General features: G+C 44.1%; 2 protein-coding genes across 5 annotated transcripts in view; one reads left to right on the plus strand and one right to left on the minus strand.

The window, feature by feature from the left end:
- Positions 1-11,261, minus strand: part of RNF41 (ring finger protein 41) — a 46,965-nt gene extending 35,704 nt beyond the window's left edge. Inside the window, exon 1 of one of the 2 annotated variants that reach the window (XM_068267633.1) lies at positions 11,183-11,261. The gene's annotated coding sequence lies outside the window, so the exon portion shown is untranslated. Of the gene's footprint in view, positions 1-10,467; positions 10,607-11,182 lie in introns of those variants that run through there. The other variant, XM_068267632.1, reaches the window with a different exon arrangement.
- The window catches only part of NABP2 (nucleic acid binding protein 2), a 59,707-nt gene continuing 47,795 nt past the window's right edge, over positions 10,747-22,658 (plus strand). Inside the window, exons 1-2 of one of the 3 annotated variants that reach the window (XM_068267637.1) lie at positions 10,747-10,838; positions 10,942-10,969. The gene's annotated coding sequence lies outside the window, so the exon portion shown is untranslated. Of the gene's footprint in view, positions 10,839-10,941; positions 10,970-18,133; positions 18,483-22,658 lie in introns of those variants that run through there. The other 2 variants (XM_068267638.1, XM_068267636.1) reach the window with 2 other exon arrangements.

The raw sequence follows: 22,658 nt of genomic DNA on the forward strand, positions 1-22,658 counted from the left end.
GGATTCCACCGACTCCAACTCCTCGACTACGACGACTAATTTGCATATTACAATCTTGTTGATTGAAAGTATGTAACATGAAAATCGTCTCTTAACTGCCAACACTTAGGAATTTTAAAAGACAACTGAAGTGAGAAGGATATGGAGACTGCCATATTTATTCCCTTTAGTCATAGACTAAAACTAGTCCTTGGTAAGAGTACTTGTAAAAGGTAAAGACCAGAACAAAGAACATCCATCAGGCCCTAGGCAATGTAACTGTGGGTACATGTAAGAGTGATGTAAAGGTACTCTGCAGGGGAATAAGGAGATTCTTCCTCTATTACACATTCTTCATGCGCAATCTGAACCAGGTTTATGGGTGATAGACAACTCCTCTGTGTTCAATGTGCACAACATTCTCAGTGGATTCCCTGCAGCTCTGTGGAGAGTGCATATTATAGTACTACTGTGTAACAAAGTAAACCTGAGACAGATGAAATTAAAGTTTTATACATACCTGGGGCTTCCTCCAGCCCCCTTCAGGCTAATCAGTCCCTCGCTGTCCTCCTCTGCCACCTGGATCTTCTGCTAGGAGTCCAGGTACTTGAGCCAGTCTGGCGTGGTGCGCATGCACACACTCCGTCGCCGGGAGCGTACTACACCTGTGCAGCACTATTGCACAGGTGCAGAACGCTCCTAGCTGTGGAAGCGACATGCGGCCGGACTGCGCTGACTGGCTGAATTACCAGGACTCAGCAGAAAATCCAGGTGGTGGCGGTGGAGAGCAAGGGACGGATTAGCCTGAAGGGGGCTGGAGGAAGCCCCAGGTATGTATATAAAAAAAAAAAAAAAAAAATTCTTTTCATCCTTCTCTGGTATCATTTAATTCGTAGTCACCAAACCAAATTTTAACATATCAAATTATTTGATTTCATGAGCAAACAGTGCGTACATTTGCATAAATCAGAATCAACGCAGAATTATTTCCATCTCATTGACCATCTCTATTAGTGAAACGGCTACACATCAGGATTTATACTTACAGCATAGATGTTATTTAGTATATATGTTACGGCCAGAACCCGAAGTTTGGCCAGAACTAGAAGTGGCCGGCCACTTCGGGTTCTGGCCGGCCAATGCGCGAACTGGCCGCTGCGCTGCGGCCAATGTGAGGAATGAAACAATTCCTGTAAGGTTTAATGTGATGTTGTGGCCGCAGCGCAGCGGGTAAATGTATCACACATCTTTACTTTATTCAATGGCATTAAGCCGCCCGGCTTTTTCCCTCCGCCTCTCTCTCCTCCCCCCGCCTCTCTCTCCTCCCCCCGCCTCTCTCTCTCCTTCTCTTTATGGGCACAGCCGGGCCAGGGACACGCGTGTCCCTCCGGAGTCGTTCGTCGCGGCAGGGGAATCCTGCCGTTCTTGCAGAGCGGGTGCTGGCAGAAGCGATGTCTGCAGCCTCCCCGCTCTGCTCTCCTGCCGCGACCAACGACTCTCCTGGACACGCGTGTCCCCCGCCCGCTGCCCATAAGAGAAGGAGAGAGAGGCGGGGGGAGGAGAGAGAGGCAGAGGGAAAAAGCCGGAATTGTTTCATTCCTCACATTGGCCGCAGCGCAGCGGCCAGTTCGTGCATTGGCCGGCCAGAACCCGAAGTGGCCGGCCACTTCTAGTTCTGGCCAAACTTCGGGTTCTGGCCGTAACATATATAAGAGATTCCTGTGCACACATCATATACACAGTCACAATCAGATGTGTATATCTGACTTTAAAAATACGGGGACTGCTTTATTGAAGCAGCACAAGTAACTAATTTTGATTGGTTTATTTCATTTTTGTGAACTAAGCACAGTTATTACTGTATATATAAATTATTTATGATGACTATTATCTGAGAAATAGAACATTTTATCAGATTTTCTATTTTAATTACAGTTTAAATTAAATTAGGAGTCTGAGTATTTTTCCCGCCTCCAGGCACCCAAAATTGCCCGGACTCCACCACTCCAACTCCACAGCCCTGGTATTACTAAAAGACTTTTAAACAACTAGTCATTTGATCTGGTCCATTGTTCTATCCAGTCCATTGAACATTCAAAAAGCATGTAAATTAGCTGTAATTAGAATTTCAAACGTTTTGTCTGTGTGTACAAGGAGCCTGAAGGACAAATATATATCTCTATATCTCTATATCATATATATATATATATATATATATATATATATATATATATATATATATATATATATATATATATATATATATATATATATATATATATATATATATATATATATATATATATATCTATATATATATATCTAGATCTAGATATATATCTAGATCTAGATATATATCTAGATCTAGATATATATCTAGATCTAGATATATATCTAGATCTAGATATATATCTAGATCTAGATATATATCTAGATCTAGATATATATCTAGATCTAGATATATATCTAGATCTAGATATATATCTAGATCTAGATATATATCTAGATCTAGATATATATCTAGATCTAGATATATATCTAGATCTAGATATATATCTAGATCTAGATATATATCTAGATCTAGATATATATCTAGATCTAGATATATATCTAGATCTAGATATATATCTAGATCTAGATATATATCTAGATCTAGATATATATCTAGATCTAGATATATATCTAGATCTAGATATATATCTAGATCTAGATATATATCTAGATCTAGATATATATCTAGATCTAGATATATATCTAGATCTAGATATATATCTAGATCTAGATATATATCGAGATCTAGATATATATCGAGATCTAGATATATATCGAGATCTAGATATATATCTAGATATAGATCTAGATATAGATCTAGATATAGATCGAGATATAGATCGAGATATAGATCGAGATCGAGATATAGATCGAGATCGAGATCGAGATCGAGATCGAGATCGAGATCGAGATCGAGATATATATATATATATATATATATATATATATATATATATATATATATATATATATATATATATATATATATATATTCACTAACTGTCCCTCAAAGGAGCTCACAATCTAATCCCTACCATTGCCATATGTCTATATTATGTAGTGTAAGTACTGTAGTCTAGGGCCAATTTTAGGGGGAGCCAAATAACTTATCCGTATGTTTTTGGAATGTGGGAGGAAACCGGAGTGCCCGGAGGAAACCCACGGAGAGAACATACAAACTCTTTGCAGATAGTGCCCTGGCTGGGATTCGAACCAGGGACCCAGCGCTGCAAGGCGAGAGAGCTAGCCACTACACCACCGTGCTGATAGTGGTGACAAGATTAGTTGGACACCATCTTCAGTTTGTGCCCCTTCCCACAGGTGCCCAAGTCCCTATTAATTGCAGCTAGTTAACGTGACTTATCACTAGCAACTAGTTGATGCAATTCATTGCTAATACTGTACTATCAAATAGTTGCCATCACTAACTACATTAAAATGTATTGAAGTCTAGTCACAACTTCTAGTTTGCTATGACTTAGTAGCCCAGATCACATGGGCCTTAAAGTGAACCCGTGGTGAGAGGGATATGTAAGATGCCATATTTGTTTCCTTTTAAACAATACCAGTTGCCTGGCAGTCCTGCTGATCTATTTGGCTGCAGTAGTGTCTGAATAACACCAGAAACAGGAATGCCGCTAATCTTGTTCCTGATGCGCACTCGATCGAGCAAATCAGCCCAATATCTTGCAGCATGCACGATTGCCTAAGCAACCAATTTCAGGGCCGAAATTGGTCGCATTGACAGTCAGGCATGTACTTGGCAGTACAGATTTTCATCTGATTCGATTATAATGATCAAATTGGATGGTCGATCCTGCTGCCAAGTCGGCTGATGTATGGCCACCTTAACAGTTGCCTAGAAATTATGCTTATCTTCTGGTATCAGTAGTGTCTGAGTCACAAGCGAGAAACAAGCATGTAGCCAAGTCTGTCAGACTTGGGCCAAGGCAACTGGTCTACATACTTGCTCAAGGTCTCTGGCTTAAAGTATTAGAAGCTGAGGATCAGCAGGGCAGCCAGGCAACTTGCATTGTTTATAAGGAAATAAATATGGCATCCTCCTTATCACAGCATTTCCTGTAACAACGTGATGCCTTAGCCACAGTTTGGGGCCGAGCACTCTAGAAGCATCGTGAAACTACAGAGACGACACTAACTAGCCCCCTCAGCTGAGAACAGTCTGTGTGTACAAGGCAAGAGAACCAAAATCAAGAGCATCATGTTTGACAAGTATTTGTGCTCATTTTCTAATTTCATTTGCAAAACCATATTGTAAAAATGCCAGTTGGAAGCAGGACAAATGTTTAGTGGAAAGCTGCAGTCACGCTCACCTTCACCGAGGAAGGAAAAGGCTGAGCAGTGAGCACGGACCTCTTTGTGCTCATCTTCCCTCATAAATAATGGATATCTCATATCAAAAGAAGCAGCACAGTTCAAATACCAGCCAGGGCACTATCTACACAGAGTTTGTATGTTCTCCCTGTGTCTGTGTGGGTTTCCTCGAAACACTCTGGTTTCCTCTAACATCCCAAAAATAAACAGATAAGTTAATTGGCTTCCCCATAAAATTTCCCCTAGACTACAATGAACATATGACTGTGGTAGGGATTGTGAGCTCCTGTGAAAGACAGTGACAAGACCATATATGTATACTCTCTAATGTGCTGTGGAAGACGATGCTGCCATACAAATAGGAAATGTAACATGCAGCGTTATGGTCCGGACTGTGGAGTTGGTACAAAAATCATCCGACTCCTCAGTTTATGGAACCTCCAACTCCAGGTACCCAAAATTGCTGCGACTCCCCAGCCCCACCTAAAAATCCAATTTTTACTTAAAGATAAACACACTGGACAAGGCAGCTGATTTGCCTTGTCCAGTATGTTAATCTTTAAAGTAAAAAACTGACTTTTAATCAAACGGTTGATCGGATCTTCCTCCCTTTCTTCAGTGTCTGCATGGCCTGGCTGATGTGGTGGTGTGCTGAACGGTGTTCCTCCCTTTTCCCAGTGTAAGGTTCTGGGAAAGAAAAAGGAGATGCTTCTTTCAGGAAGGAGAACCCTCTGGATCCTCCAGAGGCTTCCCCTGCCCTTCTACACCAAGCCTGTACAGTAGCACTGACCCGATAACTCTTTGGTGGGAACAGAGTCCAACTGGGTCCATGCTATTGCACAGATGACTCATACCTGTGTAGCAGCATAAATCCACTATGGCTTCACCGTGAAATGCTGAGCCCGATCGGGTCTGTGCTACGACACATGAGAGCGGTCAACATTTGCCTAGACACAGCAGAGGAACAGTACAGGAGAAGCATGCTGGATGATTCAGAGGCTTTCCTCTACATATGTATGTACCTTAACTGAACTCTTCTTTCCCCAACGGTTTCCTTTAATCAATTATATATCTGGATTCACACTGTGCATGTTGCATAACACTTGCGTTACAGTGTACGTATTGCAAAGTGCCAACACACACACAGGTCAATGTTTATGGAATGTGCACATTTTCGTACACAATATCCAAAATCTTACTGCATGCAGAGAATTAAAAATAACGCTATCCGTTACAACACAGATGTAAGCACGCCCAAAGAATTGTATGGGCAGTGAATTAACTTGCAGAATTATTCTACAACGCAGTGGATATAGTGTGAATGACCCCTAAAAGGTAGCAGTAAACCGATTTCCAGCAGGCAGGTCTGTGGAGTCAGTAAAATCAGTAAAAAGTGGAGTCAGTAAAAATCATCAGACTCCAACTCCTCAGTTTATGAAACTACTGAATGACTTTAACTCCAAGTACAGTACCTAAAATTGCTCTGACTCCACAGCCCTGCCAGCAGGTATGGTCAAAGTACTGTATACAGCTACCTTAATTAGTTGGATTATCTAATGATTACAGGTTGTTTACAATGGAATTTGCTGCACTGATATAAGAAACTTTGTTATGTAACAGTAGACATTGAAATGATTACTAAAGGCTCACACACCTAACAATCTGTCCAACTATCTTCCAAACTTGACCGATGAAAGTTGGGTGTGTGTACAGCTGACAAACAACTAGATGACCAACTGATAACAGGTTGTTTGCCAGATCCAACAGGAGGATCAATCTGACCAACTATCAGGCAGGCTGGATTGTGTGTATAATGCTGGGAGCACACAATGAGATTTTTCAGCAGATTTACTGTCCGATCATTTCCATTCACTTCTATGAGAAATTGAGCAGAAAAACTATCGAAAATCAGATCGGACATGTCGGAAATTATCTATTGAACCACCTATCTAACATAATCTCATGGTGTATTCTCAGCATAAGTCTTTTGAACAACTTTATTGTTTTTGAAAGAGAATCTGTATTGTTAAAATCGCACAAAAGTAAACATACCAGTGCGTTAGGGGACATCTCCTATTACCCTCTGTCACAATTTCACCGCTCCCCGCCGCATTAAAAGTAGTCAAAAACTGTTTTAAAAAGTTTGTTTATAAACAAACAAAATGGCCACCAAAACAGGAAGTAGGTTGATGTACAGTATGTCCACACATAGAAAATACATCCATACACAAGCAGGCTGTATACAGCCTTACTTCTGAATCTCAAGAGATCACTTGTGTGTGTTTACCTTCTGTCCCCAGCTTCTCTCATGCACTGAACATTACAGGCTTCCTGCAGACAGCTCTGCCTATGTCGTTAATTCCTTAGTATGTGACAGACCAGCTCCTTTCACAGCCTCCAGAGGAGGATTTTTATCCAGCTCTCTTCTATCACTGATAAGATAGCAGAGAAGCTGCTAGCTTATGTAAATAAAACACACACTGGAGTGTGCATAGAGGAACAGTTCAACACTGAAGAACTTGGCAGCCTTCCAGACACAGGCCGACAAGTCTGACAGGGGAAAGATACATTGATTTATTACAGAGATGATTATAGTAGAAAGAGCTGCAGCAAGCCAGATCACATTAGAATAGGTTTAGGAACTTGTAGGATGGTAGAAAAAACGTTGTAATTTTTGTTACAGAGTCACTTTAATGCTGACATGTTGTGAAGTTGTCACTTAGCATGCACGCATAGTATTTAAAAGTGAAGGTCCGAGGTGATTAAAAAACAAAAATCTACTTACCTAGGGGTATCCTCCAGCCCCTTGCAGCCGTCCTGTGCCCTCACCACAGTTCTAGTGGCCCACAGTCCCCTCCAATGCAGATGCCGACAGTCCGGAAGATGTTAGTGAGACTGTGAGCCACACGCTGAAGCGCAGTAGGCATCTTGTACCGGAGGGGACTCCGCTACAGCTCCGCTCCCAGCCGGCGGTCCGAGGACCCAGGGAGGCTGCAAGGGGCTGGAGGAAGCCCAAAGTTAAAGTGGATTTTTGTTTTTTTAAGCACCACGGACCTTTCCTTTGAAGGGATACTGTAGGGGGGGGGTCAGGGGAAAATTAGTTGAACTTACCCGGGGCTTCTAACGGTCCCCCGCAGACATCCTGTGTTGGCGCAGCCACTCACCGATGCTCCAGCCCGCCTCCGGTTCACTTCTGGAATTTCAGACTTTAAAGTCTGAAAACCACTGCGCCTGCGTTGCCGTGTCCTCGATCCCGCTGATGTCATCAAGAGCGCACAGCGCAGGCCCAGTATGGTCTGTGTCTGCGCAGTACACTCCTGGTGACATCAGCGGGAGCGAGGACACGGGCGTGCAGGCGCAGTGGTTTTCTGACTTTAAAGTCAGAAATTCCAGAAGTGAACTGGAGACAGGGCCGGAGCATCGGTGAGTGGCTGCGCCAACACAGGATGTCTGTGGGGGACCATTAGAAGCCCCGGGTAAGTTCAGCTCATTTTCCCCCGACCCCCCTACAGTATCCCTTTAAGTTAGATAATTGTATAGTTGGTTGGCATGTGTGTATATACTTGTCAGGTAAACAACTTGTGTGGTTGGTCAGGTTGTGCATTAAGTTGGATGTGTGCATGAGCCTTAAAAAGGAAACCAGAGACGGAAAAATGAAAAAAATTGTATACATACCTGGGGCTTACTCCAGCCCCATCTGTCTGGATCGCTCCCACACCGCAGTCCTCCGCTGCCCGCAGCTACGAGAACCGAGTCCTGTCCCTGACGTCATCGGAGCCAGCCTACGCAGGAGAAGTGCGCCCCTCTACATATCTCTCCAGCGGCTGCTGTAGAGATACGCAAACAACGCACTTTTCTTATGCTAGACTGGCTCCGACTGACAGAAGTGCGGGGACACGGTTCTCGTAGCTGCGGGCAGCGGAGAATGGCGGCGTGGGAGGGATCCAGGCGGATGGAGCTAGAGGAACCCCAGGTATGTATAAAATCTTTTTCATTTTCGTCTCTGGTTCACGTTAAGGCAAAATGCCCTGTACACAATGCTCCATTGCGTTGCAGAATAATTCTGCATGTCAGTTCACTGCCCATACAATACTACGGAGCTGTTCACAGTAGTGTGTTTTAACTTATCGCGTTATTCTAACTGGCTGCATACAGGCTTTGTATTAAAGTCTATGTCCAGCCTCCATTGCAGTTCACACTCATAACATCTGGACTACGCAACTGACCACTTCGAACCTTGCCTAAAGGTAAAGCTTGGTCAACATTTGTGATAGACCAAGGGCCAGATGCAGGTGACCATGCAGTTGACATTCCAGTGGTCTGTTTAGAGTCCGAAGGAGATGTGTTTTCATCACAATGGGTCTATGAGAAATGCATTCACTTGTCTTAATAAAACATGCAGGTTAGAACTTTGCATTTCACTTACCGCAACAAATTCTTTGCAAAATGCCACATGTAAAAGGATCCTATTAGTAAACATGTATAAATACTTGAACAGAGGCGCCAAAATAGAATTTAAACATCTAAAAACCGTTAAGGAGGGAAGTGGTGGTGGACTTACCTCCCTCATGGACAGAAACTAATCAGTTATTTTTGTATAAAAAAAAAAAAAAAAAAAAAAAAAAAAAAAAAAAAAAACACATTAGATGCTCCAATTTGCAACGAATAATAATAATAATAATAATAAGTCTGGAACACAGCCAGGCGCAATCTGTAAAATGGGCAAAAAAATAGCCTGTTTGTCAGCTCAAGTATGAACCAAGGTTATTTTGACCAGATTACCTACAATAACAAAAAGGGCACAAAATACCTTGAGTAAAGGCTGGCCATACACTGAGAAAAATAATCACTATACAGCAGAAAGAAAGGAAAAAAAAAACAAAAAACTGCTCTAACAGAATAAGCTAGAATCTACAGCTAGGTCCACACTATGCCAGTTTAGCAACATGTACCATCCGAGCAGATCCAATGTACTATCTGCTCGGTCTGTCCATATACATTTTATATCCCTTATAGCATGAATTTCAGACTGGACAGCAAAGGAGACCTGAGAGATCTAAGGGGGTTGGGGGATTTTTTATTTTATTTATTAATTTTTTTTTTCAAAATGACAGCTCTAGTGAGAATGGATGGTAGGGTAAGTATACAGTGGGAGCTGTTTTTTTAGCAGCTGAAAAACAAGACGCAAAGGAAGGGAAAAGTCAAATCACACATTATGCTCACATTGCATATAATGAAACATTCAATAGAAAAAAAAAAAAAAAAATCTTCATTACCACTGTTAATGTGTGCATTATGCTCTAACACTGCATATGCCACGTTGAAAAATCAGTCTGAAGAACCACATTGCAGCACCTGAACTCTGAACATTGTATGGACATACAATAGCAAATCGTCTGTTACACCGCACATTGCATGCACAAATTAAGTTGTGGTGCTTATTGGCAAATATGGCATATGAGGTGTCAAGCAACCACCTGCAAGACAGCTTTCTACTACCGCAAAGGAGGCAATGGATACTTAAAAAAAAAGGGGAAACCTATTAACAGACAGCTTTCTATACACCTGAGGAATGATCTTCTTTCCATGTATGGCCAGCTTAGGAGTCATTTAAAAAAAAAATATATGCAATAATAATTGGCCAACTATACAGTCCATTCAAAACACTGGTCAAAAATCAGAAAATTGCCTGTTTTAGACAGTTTTAGTAAATAACTCCTCAACTCTGGGAGAATGTACAGCTCTTCTGCAATAAGGTGGAAAAGCTGCAGACACTGGGTGAATGGGAAGTTTTCGGTCACTGGCAACCAAGGCACAATTTTCCTCTTCAAATCAATACACACGTTCAAACACAAGAGAGCTATTATAGACAAACTACTACACTGGTACTTGAGCATGTACAGCTTTCATCCCAGTGATAAGAATCTTCCACTGATATGCACGTAGTAATGGCCCTCTGGTACCCAGCAGCCTGGTGCTCCCATAACAACCTGACCGGAGAGTTCTTCACACCTGCCCACAGATGGACTCCCTCCAGCGGCCTCTTCCTCACACCAATCTCTACACCGCACTCGGGAGGAAGACCCCCCCGGAACTACTCACCGTGCCCAGCCCCAACCCCAGCGGAGCGGACGCCGCCTCTCCCGGGGCAGGGAGGCCACAGTCCCCCGACGCTCCGTCTCTCCGTTCCCCCTGACAGGAGCTGACGCCACCACCGGTCTCACAGCTCTGCTGCTACGCAACCCACCTCCAAGTCACGCCCGTCCATTCCGTGATGGAGTGGGCGCCTAAGCCAATCCGGAAAGGAAGCTATGCAAGGAAGGCGCGGCTTCCGCTTTCACTGACCAATTGCAAGAGAGGGAGGGAATGGGGAGGGGGCGGGAGACGGAGGCATGGATGTGTCCCGGGGATAGGGAGAACCTTTAACTCATTCCTGAGTTGATGACGTAGAAGACTGCCTGTCCAATCAGGAGGTAGTTGCTAGTCAATGTTTCCTTACGTCATCACCCATATAGCTATAGAGTTGTAATTACAGTTCTGATGACATGTAGCCGCCATTTTGCTTATGTTTTTCAGGTGTGAAGGAATGTTGCAGGACTTCGAGGTAGATTATATAAAGAACATGATTTCCAGAAGTCAGAGTTACTCTCCACGTGTATGACCTTTGCAGGAATTGACTTGTGTGTTACGAGCAGTAATAAGCCTAAACACGTGTACTGCAGTAACCTTCATAGTCAGCCCTAAGCAGCCACACTGCTCCTGTGATGGGAATGCCTTCAGTAATCAGCACGTGGGGACAGCCTCCCCGGACAGCTACCTCAGCTTCCCTTTATTCGCCCCATATTAACTGTTCAGAATCCGCAAAAAGACTGTACTGACTTCTAACTGGTGTATTTCTAGCCACGCCTCTAGCAAATAGCCACGCCTCTAGCAAATAGCCACGCCTCTAGCAAATAACTACGCCCAGCCAATGACCTCATGAAAGCCTTCTGTCCTGCGCGTTTTGGATGCATCTATTGGTCTGTTGGTGGGTTTCCTGCCTCCTATTAACACGTAACTCAAATGTGCGTGATCTGATTGGCTGGGAGAAATCAGTGACTTCCTGCAAGTGCAGTGGGAACCGCGGCGTGCAGGAAATACGGGGATGTGATATATTGTGATTGGAAAAGCAGTCGGGCAGTGGAGCTGCATGTGGAAGGTAATGCCTGCTACTTGCAACCTACAAAACCACCAGATGTGCATTTATTGAACTGTATTTGTGTTCTTAGCGTTGTTCTGCACACTCTTTACACAAGATGCTTGTGATGTTTTGTAGCCTTTGGGGGTCTGCGGCGGAATAAAGGGGAAAAGTAGTGAGAAATTTGCGTCATACTCATAATGTAACAGTATTTTTTTTTACACTGCATTGATTCAATGGTAAACCCAGGTGAAGTTTACAATGTTGATTTTCTCTTTTTGTCCCTTGCACACTTTGCATGTTGCGTTGTGATATGTCTGCGACGCTGCTGAAAAAGTCACACATGTGACTGAACAGTGAAGCACACAGTACAATGAAAGTATGCTTCACTGGAACCCTCCGTACCGCACTCAATTAAAAGCCCCATAGGCGACTTTGCATCTCAATGCGATGGTATTGTCTGTTGCAATGCAACGGACCTAGAGAGGGTCTGCAGGAATCGCAGTCAGTTCTCCGCAAGTGGTTTGCCACACGATTGTGTGTTAAAGTGAACCTTAACTGAGTCATTAAAAAAAAAAAAAAACCCTTCGCTTCTCAGGGGCTTCTCCAGTCTCCTGCAGGTCTCCTGGGCCTGCGCCATCACTCACCTATCATCTGATCCCCCACTGTGGCTCAGTTTAGTTTTCAGTGACTGACCAGTTGCTGATCCAGTGCTCCTGAGTGGCCCTGGCCGTGCGCATCCTTGATCGCACTCCTGTCCCTGTGGCCATCCTGTGCATGCGCACAATGTATGTACATACATACGCTTAGTACGTGTACTGCACATGCGCAGGACGGCCACAGGGATGGGAGCACAATCAAGGACGCGTGTGGCCAGGGCTGCGCAGGCACATTCTTGCCGAAAACGAAACTGAGCCACGGCAGGGGATCGAATGATCAGTGGGTAAAGGAGTGGGCACAGGACAATCGCAGGGGCCTGGGGGAAGCCGCAAGGTAAGTTAAAAAAAAAAATTATGTCTCAGTTAAGGTTCACGTTAAGGCATGGGATTTTATTTTATTTTTTTTTTATAGTGGCCATTGACTGCAGTGAGAAAACACATGCGTTGTGTAAAAAAAGTAGTGCAGGTTGTATCTCTTTTAAATGCTATGCAGAATTGCAGATGCCTCTTGAAATGCAGCAGCACTGCAATCATTACATTTCTTTTTTTGTTTGTTTGTTTGTCTTATATGGCAAAACGCTGCTGTTTTTCCTCAAGTGTGACCCCTGCCTCAATGTGAAAGGTGCCTAACATTGATACTTTTAAAGCGGACCCAAACTAAAACATTTTTTTTCAATTCAAAATATTTAGTTGCAGCATTCTGACACATACAAAGATAAATAAACACTCCTTCAAGCCTATGAGCATTTCAGTGCATGCTTTACACCCTTCTTTTTTCATAACTAGGGTTATACAGGGGGTAGCTATTACTTCTGAGCTTAGTAGGGAGGTTTTAGATCATGGGTGTGTTTGTCATCAGCTACCCTCCCTCACAGGCTCGTTGTTGTCTATGTGAAATTTCACACAAGCTGAGATGTTTAGTTTTTATCTCCTCCACCAGTCTGCTGGATTCTGTCCCAGCAATATGAAAGGAAGGGAGGGGTTCCTCCAATAAATGTAAAATATTTTAGATTTGTCATCATGCAGCTGAAAAAAGGCTGCTATTTATTATGATAATTTATAAAATAGATTTTATTTCTGAAATCTTGTATTTTTAATGTGGGTCCACTTTAACAGAAACCTGTGATTTTAATAAAAAAAAAAAACTTGCCCATGTATAGAGAAGCTTCTGGATGGTGAAGAGGCTTCCTAATCCATCTTGGTTCCTATCGCCACTGTGCAGGATCCCTCCGAACATATCCAACAAGAGTTTGTCAACTATGTTCTTGTACACTGAGGGGAGCGCAGACTTGAACTAGAAAAGGGTCCTGGCCAGTGCTGGTGGGATTTAGGAGGACATGGAAAGCTTATGAACCATCCTAAACTAACTCCCTATGTGGGGAGTATGAGGCCCTGTTCAGTGTGTTCACATTGGTCTGTTGCGTTGCAGAATAATTCTGCATGTCAACTCACTGCCCATACAATTCTATGGGGCTGTTCACAGTACTGTGTTGTAACTGATATTGTTATTCTAACTCAGGGCTCGTTTCCACTATAGCGAATCCGCATGTGGGCACTGCATGCGGATTCGCATACTTAATGTTAGTGGATGGGGCTGTTTCCACGTGTGCGGCGGCGGCGTTTTTCGGTGCGGGGAAAATCTGCACGACAAGGTCGTGCAGATTTGCGTGCGGCAGGAATGCGGGCGAATCGCCGCTAATGTATTCAATAGGGAAATCGCATGCGGCTTTGTCATGCGGATTTCCCCGCGATTTCGCATGCGATTTCGCATGAAAGCCAATGGAACTTAACACAGGCAGTGACATGGTTAAATTCGCATGGCTCCTTGCCATGCGAAATCGCGGGTAAATCTGCATGCGGAAACGCAGCCGCATGCGATTTCTTCAGCGGTGGAATCCAGGCGATTCCGCACCGCTACAGTGGAACTCCAGCCTCACTGCATGATGTCCAGTCTCCATTCCAGTTCGCACTTATTATAATGCATTATAACACATGCATTATGCAACTAACCGCTGTGAACCATAGCCAGAAACTTTTTATTTTTTTCCCCCTCAATTCACAGATTTGTTGGGATATATTAAAGCAGCAAATGGACTGTCAGTTATTCAAGCTGATTGGTCAGAAGGAGGAACAATGAGAGGAATAAGAATCTATGTGACTTTGACAAGGGTTAGAATGTGATGGCTGGGTGAAAGCCTTTCCTAAATGGCAAATGGTGTGGCATGTCCCCAGTCTGCAGAGTTAATACCTATCAGAAGTGTTACAAGGAGAGTAAACGTTAGACAGTCTGGTTCAATCCAACGATAGAGCTATTTTAGCTCATATTGCTGAAAAATGTACTGTGGACCATTGAGGAAAGTTGTCAGAATATAGGGTGGGGCATATTTATGAAACCTCCTGCAAGGAGAATTAGAGCAAAAAGTGGAGCACTTGCTCAGAGTGATCATGATCTGGACATCTGCTCTGTTTCTGCTACAATTCTGTTCACTTTTCCTTGTGTTAGTGTTGCTGATTGTTCCCCAGTGTCACAGCTTGCTGTATATGGTGCTGGATATCAAAGTGCCTATGCTGCTCTCATGTGAGAAATAGAATGTGGAGAAGTGGAAGTATTGACCTGTTCTATTGTATCATCTTTCGCTCCTTTCTTCTTCGTTTTTTTTTTTGGGGGGGGGGGGGGGAGGGTGTCTTGGGCTCCAAATTCCCAGACCTTAAAGCACTCCTGAAGAAAGGGAATCCTCCTCTTCTGTTACAAGAGCGGCCACGCATGCAAAGTAGAACACAGCTCCAGCTTACTGTGCATGCGAGGGCATGCTCACGTGGCCACGCTGATGGATGAGAACGTGCGTGGCTCCGATATGATTAGTGACAATGCCTTGTTGCTAATCTTCCGGGGGGCCACACTTAACGACAGGGAACACAGAGGGAAGCCTCAATAGGATCCTGAGGCTTCCATCTCTTTAGGTATCTCATTTGGTACCCAAGCTTTGTCTCACAGTAGTCATGAAGGAGTCCGCACACAGACTTCACGGAGCAATTTACATCAATTTATTGTCCCATCACATGTGTGTAGATACATAGTAGATACATAGTCTGACCCGCATTGGCCTATGCGGGTCAGACTATGTATCTACTATGTATCTACACACATGTGATGGGACAATAAATTGATGTAAATTGCTCCGTGAAGTCTGTGTGCGGACTCCTTCATGACTACTGTGACTTATGGCCTTGGGGCCCGGCACCAGCATACCCTCTGACGTGAGTGCGGTCCTTGGATTGAACAAGCTTTGTCTCAGGTACACTTTAACCTCCCTGGTGGTCTGGTTATTTTAGTACAGGTAGTCCCCTGGTTAATGAGCGAGATTGGGACTGTAGGTTCATTCGTAACCTGAATCTGTTCTTAATTCAGAACACTGTGCCATCTCTGTCACCTGTGCCTCCAGTGTCCCCCTCTGTTTCACATCTGCTCCCTGTACCTGCTAATACAAGTTTAAAAGCCATTTTTTCATTTATTTTTTTTAAATCGTTTTTCTCAAAAACTACACGTCCAATTTGGGAAAAAAAATGTTTTGACTTGTTCCAATAGAATCTATGCCGTTTATATTGGCAAGTCGTTCGTACCGTTAATAATGCTAAAATTATCAGATCATCAGTATAGGTAGCCAGACAAGTGTGCCCCCTCAGTTTCGGTAGCCATAAAGTGCCCCCCCCCCCTTTCCATGTAGATAGCCAGAGAAGACACCCCTATGTATGCACTAACCTCTATACAACTCGCCTCTCCAGTCTTCATCCTGTTTCGAGACAGAGCAAAATGGCTCAGGGAAATTTGGTCTCACCATGTGCCGCCAAAGGCCGCAATGTGAATTACACCTATAGTGGCACACAGACAGTAAATTAAGTGCTATCAAAAGTCTAATCCAAAATTATTATAAAAACAGTACAATTCGACTGCCAGCAGTAGCTGGCAGGCGAATTTTGTCTTTCCCAAGTCTATGGTGGCCTGAAGGGGGAATAGTAATTGTCACGGACGGTTGCGGGGCCGCAGGCGCGTCCTGTAACCGCCCGTGAAGAAAAAGCGATCGCACTCGATTCCCTGCATCGATTGCGCTTCAAATCGATACAATCTGGGTTGAGTGTGTAGGGGGAGCTGAAGTCCTTTTCTTAGCAGAGAGAGCACCATCCTAAAGGCTGGATGGCTCTTTTGATATGCTAATGAGCCTGGGCCCAGAGAGTCCCTGGCTTCAAGCTGTGCGGATGGGCCATCCATCAGGTATAAGGTGACACCTAGCTGCTCTCATGTAGATGTTAATTAACCAAGGGGTGATCAGGATGCCTAGGTGCAGCCAGGCAGGCTACAAATCTCCGGGAGGTCTTGACACCTTGCTCACTGGTAAAGATCAAAGGGAAGTCAGCTGTTAGCAGCTAGAACACATCCTGAATAAACCTGAGTCTCATAGCATAATCCATAACTTCCCAGATCTGTCATATTTCTGGGGTTCCTGAGATGGCAGCTTCGCCAAACGTGGGGGAAGTGTAGCATGAGCCCCGGTGCTGGTTCTGAGGAAGTTTCAGAACATTCTGAGGTAAGGACTGCCAGTTAGGCAGTTTGAAAATGCCCTGATGATACCACAGGGGTCCCACCCCTCATGTCTGGTATCAGGGCGCTGGGTAAATCGAGACAGACCTGAAAATGTTAATAAATCTGCCCTGACCTGTACGGTTCTGTGAGATAGAGCCCATATATGGGTAGATATGATTTCTAGCCCCCAGGACAAGGGGAGGGCTCATCTCATCTTCTAAGGGGGTGTATGGCTCCCCGCCCTCACTCCCTCCTACTGAAGCAGGGGCATAAGAATGGCAGAGGACCCAAACTCAGGGTCCTCCACACTGAAACATCTTGAACTCATCAGATGCCAGCTTGAGGATATGCTGGCATCCACCTGGTCTGAACTCTGAACTCAAATTGAAACCCAGAACTCTGTTTTCCCACAAAAAGGACATCTTTCCAGGAACTAAGTATTTTTCTCCCTTCTTTTATTTTTTATACTGGCTATTACTGTCTTAAAGAGAACCCGAGGTGTGTTTAAAGAATGTTATCTGCATACAGAGGCTGGATCTGCCTATACAGCCCAGCCTCTGTTGCTATCCCAAACCCCACTAAGGTCCCCCAGCACTCTGCAATCCCTCATAAATCACAGCCGTGCTCTGAGGCTGTGTTTACATCTGTAGTGTCAGTCTCAGCTGCTCCCCGCCTCCTAACAGACGCTGCACCTGAATTGACTACCTGCACAGGTATGCAGAGCTCAAATAAAGGGCAGGTTACACACCTTGCATTCAAAACAGGTACAGTAAAGGGGGGCGTTAGCTTCAGCATAAGTTGTGCACAAATTATCCCTAATAGACTCTCCAACGGCGGTGACGTGCCCCATAGGAGAGAAACTAACCACTAATCTAGCAGTGAAACATATAAAAAAGTGAAGCATGTTCAAACAATGAAAATTGTCCAAAAAAAAGGTTAAAACCTCAAACTAATGTAACAGTGAAACATATTCAACAGTGAAACATATCCAACAGTGAACCCTAGCTAGTCTAAAATTAAAATCATAATCCTTACCTGGTGCAGCTAGCCATAAATGGTATACACATTTGTTCAGAAGACAGCAAGCAATGGGCAGCGCTCACAGGCTGCAAGTGAAGTGAAAGCTCCAGAGATATGCCCAGCCCCTTGGGGCTAAATACACACCTTGAATACAAATCAGATGCAAATTATGTGCTAACACTAATCTAAATTCTAGAATTTGAATGCAAGCTGACACCCCTGGAGGCCGCTAGCCTGAAGTATACTTAAGTTTTGTACAGCAGAAGGAAATGGCAGCGCTTCCAAACAGACGGACAGCTACCTCAGCTTCCCTTTATTCGCCCCATATTAACTGTTCAGAATCCGCAAAAAGACTGTACTGACTTCTAACTGGTGTATTTCTAGCCACGCCTCTAGCAAATAGCCACGCCTCTAGCAAATAGCCACGCCTCTAGCAAATAACTACGCCCAGCCAATGACCTCATGAAAGCCTTCTGTCCTGCGCGTTTTGGATGCATCTATTGGTCTGTTGGTGGGTTTCCTGCCTCCTATTAACACGTAACTCAAATGTGCGTGATCTGATTGGCTGGGAGAAATCAGTGACTTCCTGCAAGTGCAGTGGGAACCGCGGCGTGCAGGAAATACGGGGATGTGATATATTGTGATTGGAAAAGCAGTCGGGCAGTGGAGCTGCATGTGGAAGGTAATGCCTGCTACTTGCAACCTACAAAACCACCAGATGTGCATTTATTGAACTGTATTTGTGTTCTTAGCGTTGTTCTGCACACTCTTTACACAAGATGCTTGTGATGTTTTGTAGCCTTTGGGGGTCTGCGGCGGAATAAAGGGGAAAAGTAGTGAGAAATTTGCGTCATACTCATAATGTAACAGTATTTTTTTTTACACTGCATTGATTCAATGGTAAACCCAGGTGAAGTTTACAATGTTGATTTTCTCTTTTTGTCCCTTGCACACTTTGCATGTTGCGTTGTGATATGTCTGCGACGCTGCTGAAAAAGTCACACATGTGACTGAACAGTGAAGCACACAGTACAATGAAAGTATGCTTCACTGGAACCCTCCGTACCGCACTCAATTAAAAGCCCCATAGGCGACTTTGCATCTCAATGCGATGGTATTGTCTGTTGCAATGCAACGGACCTAGAGAGGGTCTGCAGGAATCGCAGTCAGTTCTCCGCAAGTGGTTTGCCACACGATTGTGTGTTAAAGTGAACCTTAACTGAGTCATTAAAAAAAAAACCCTTCGCTTCTCAGGGGCTTCTCCAGTCTCCTGCAGGTCTCCTGGGCCTGCGCCATCACTCACCTATCATCTGATCCCCCACTGTGGCTCAGTTTAGTTTTCAGTGACTGACCAGTTGCTGATCCAGTGCTCCTGAGTGGCCCTGGCCGTGCGCATCCTTGATCGCACTCCTGTCCCTGTGGCCATCCTGTGCATGCGCACAATGTATGTACATACATACGCTTAGTACGTGTACTGCACATGCGCAGGACGGCCACAGGGATGGGAGCACAATCAAGGACGCGTGTGGCCAGGGCTGCGCAGGCACATTCTTGCCGAAAACGAAACTGAGCCACGGCAGGGGATCGAATGATCAGTGGGTAAAGGAGTGGGCACAGGACAATCGCAGGGGCCTGGGGGAAGCCGCAAGGTAAGTTAAAAAAAAAAAATTATGTCTCAGTTAAGGTTCACGTTAAGGCATGGGATTTTATTTTATTTTTTTTTTTATAGTGGCCATTGACTGCAGTGAGAAAACACATGCGTTGTGTAAAAAAAGTAGTGCAGGTTGTATCTCTTTTAAATGCTATGCAGAATTGCAGATGCCTCTTGAAATGCAGCAGCACTGCAATCATTACATTTCTTTTTTTGTTTGTTTGTTTGTCTTATATGGCAAAACGCTGCTGTTTTTCCTCAAGTGTGACCCCTGCCTCAATGTGAAAGGTGCCTAACATTGATACTTTTAAAGCGGACCCAAACTAAAACATTTTTTTTCAATTCAAAATATTTAGTTGCAGCATTCTGACACATACAAAGATAAATAAACACTCCTTCAAGCCTATGAGCATTTCAGTGCATGCTTTACACCCTTCTTTTTTCATAACTAGGGTTATACAGGGGGTAGCTATTACTTCTGAGCTTAGTAGGGAGGTTTTAGATCATGGGTGTGTTTGTCATCAGCTACCCTCCCTCACAGGCTCGTTGTTGTCTATGTGAAATTTCACACAAGCTGAGATGTTTAGTTTTTATCTCCTCCACCAGTCTGCTGGATTCTGTCCCAGCAATATGAAAGGAAGGGAGGGGTTCCTCCAATAAATGTAAAATATTTTAGATTTGTCATCATGCAGCTGAAAAAAAGGCTGCTATTTATTATGATAATTTATAAAATAGATTTTATTTCTGAAATCTTGTATTTTTAATGTGGGTCCACTTTACAGAAACCTGTGATTTTAATTAAAAAAAAAAACTTGCCCATGTATAGAGAAGCTTCTGGATGGTGAAGAGGCTTCCTAATCCATCTTGGTTCCTATCGCCACTGTGCAGGATCCTCCGAACATATCCAACAAGAGTTTGTCAACTATGTTCTTGTACACTGAGGGGAGCGCAGACTTGAACTAGAAAAGGGTCCTGGCCAGTGCTGGTGGGATTTAGGAGGACATGGAAAGCTTATGAACCATCCTAAACTAACTCCCTATGTGGGGAGTATGAGGCCCTGTTCAGTGTGTTCACATTGGTCTGTTGCGTTGCAGAATAATTCTGCATGTCAACTCACTGCCCATACAATTCTATGGGGCTGTTCACAGTACTGTGTTGTAACTGATATTGTTATTCTAACTCAGGGCTCGTTTCCACTATAGCGAATCCGCATGCGGGCACTGCATGCGGATTCGCATACTTAATGTTAGTGGATGGGGCTGTTTCCACGTGTGCGGCGGCGGCGTTTTTCGGTGCGGGGAAAATCTGCACGACAAGGTCGTGCAGATTTGCGTGCGGCAGGAATGCGGGCGAATCGCCGCTAATGTATTCAATAGGGAAATCGCATGCGGCTTTGTCATGCGGATTTCCCCGCGATTTCGCATGCGATTTCGCATGAAAGCCAATGGAACTTAACACAGGCAGTGACATGGTTAAATTCGCATGGCTCCTTGCCATGCGAAATCGCGGGTAAATCTGCATGCGGAAACGCAGCCGCATGCGATTTCTTCAGCGTGGAATCCAGGCGATTCCGCACCGCTACAGTGGAACTCCAGCCTCACTGCATGATGTCCAGTCTCCATTCCAGTTCGCACTTATTATAATGCATTATAACACATGCATTATGCAACTAACCGCTGTGAACCATAGCCAGAAATTTTATTTTTTTCCCCCTCAATTCACAGATTTGTTGGGATATATTAAAGCAGCAAATGGACTGTCAGTTATTCAAGCTGATTGGTCAGAAGGAGGAACAATGAGAGGAATAAGAATCTATGTGACTTTGACAAGGGTTAGAATGTGATGGCTGGGTGAAAGCCTTTCCTAAATGGCAAATGGTGTGGCATGTCCCCAGTCTGCAGAGTTAATACCTATCAGAAGTGTTACAAGGAGAGTAAACGTTAGACAGTCTGGTTCAATCCAACGATAGAGCTATTTTAGCTCATATTGCTGAAAAATGTACTGTGGACCATTGAGGAAAGTTGTCAGAATATAGGGTGGGGCATATTTATGAAACCTCCTGCAAGGAGAATTAGAGCAAAAAGTGGAGCACTTGCTCAGAGTGATCATGATCTGGACATCTGCTCTGTTTCTGCTACAATTCTGTTCACTTTTCCTTGTGTTAGTGTTGCTGATTGTTCCCCAGTGTCACAGCTTGCTGTATATGGTGCTGGATATCAAAGTGCCTATGCTGCTCTCATGTGAGAAATAGAATGTGGAGAAGTGGAAGTATTGACCTGTTCTATTGTATCATCTTTCGCTCCTTTCTTCTTCGTTTTTTTTTTTTGGGGGGGGGGGGGGAGGGTGTCTTGGGCTCCAAATTCCCAGACCTTAAAGCACTCCTGAAGAAAGGGAATCCTCCTCTTCTGTTACAAGAGCGGCCACGCATGCAAAGTAGAACACAGCTCCAGCTTACTGTGCATGCGAGGGCATGCTCACGTGGCCACGCTGATGGATGAGAACGTGCGTGGCTCCGATATGATTAGTGACAATGCCTTGTTGCTAATCTTCCGGGGGGCCACACTTAACGACAGGGAACACAGAGGGAAGCCTCAATAGGATCCTGAGGCTTCCATCTCTTTAGGTATCTCATTTGGTACCCAAGCTTTGTCTCACAGTAGTCATGAAGGAGTCCGCACACAGACTTCACGGAGCAATTTACATCAATTTATTGTCCCATCACATGTGTGTAGATACATAGTAGATACATAGTCTGACCCGCATTGGCCTATGCGGGTCAGACTATGTATCTACTATGTATCTACACACATGTGATGGGACAATAAATTGATGTAAATTGCTCCGTGAAGTCTGTGTGCGGACTCCTTCATGACTACTGTGACTTATGGCCTTGGGGCCCGGCACCAGCATACCCTCTGACGTGAGTGCGGTCCTTGGATTGAACAAGCTTTGTCTCAGGTACACTTTAACCTCCCTGGTGGTCTGGTTATTTTAGTACAGGTAGTCCCCTGGTTAATGAGCGAGATTGGGACTGTAGGTTCATTCGTAACCTGAATCTGTTCTTAATTCAGAACACTGTGCCATCTCTGTCACCTGTGCCTCCAGTGTCCCCCTCTGTTTCACATCTGCTCCCTGTACCTGCTAATACAAGTTTAAAAGCCATTTTTTCATTTATTTTTTTTAAATCGTTTTTCTCAAAAACTACAC

The sequence above is a fragment of the Hyperolius riggenbachi genome, chromosome 2, assembly GCF_040937935.1.
Source record: "Hyperolius riggenbachi isolate aHypRig1 chromosome 2, aHypRig1.pri, whole genome shotgun sequence".
Lineage (NCBI taxonomy): Eukaryota > Metazoa > Chordata > Amphibia > Anura > Hyperoliidae > Hyperolius > Hyperolius riggenbachi.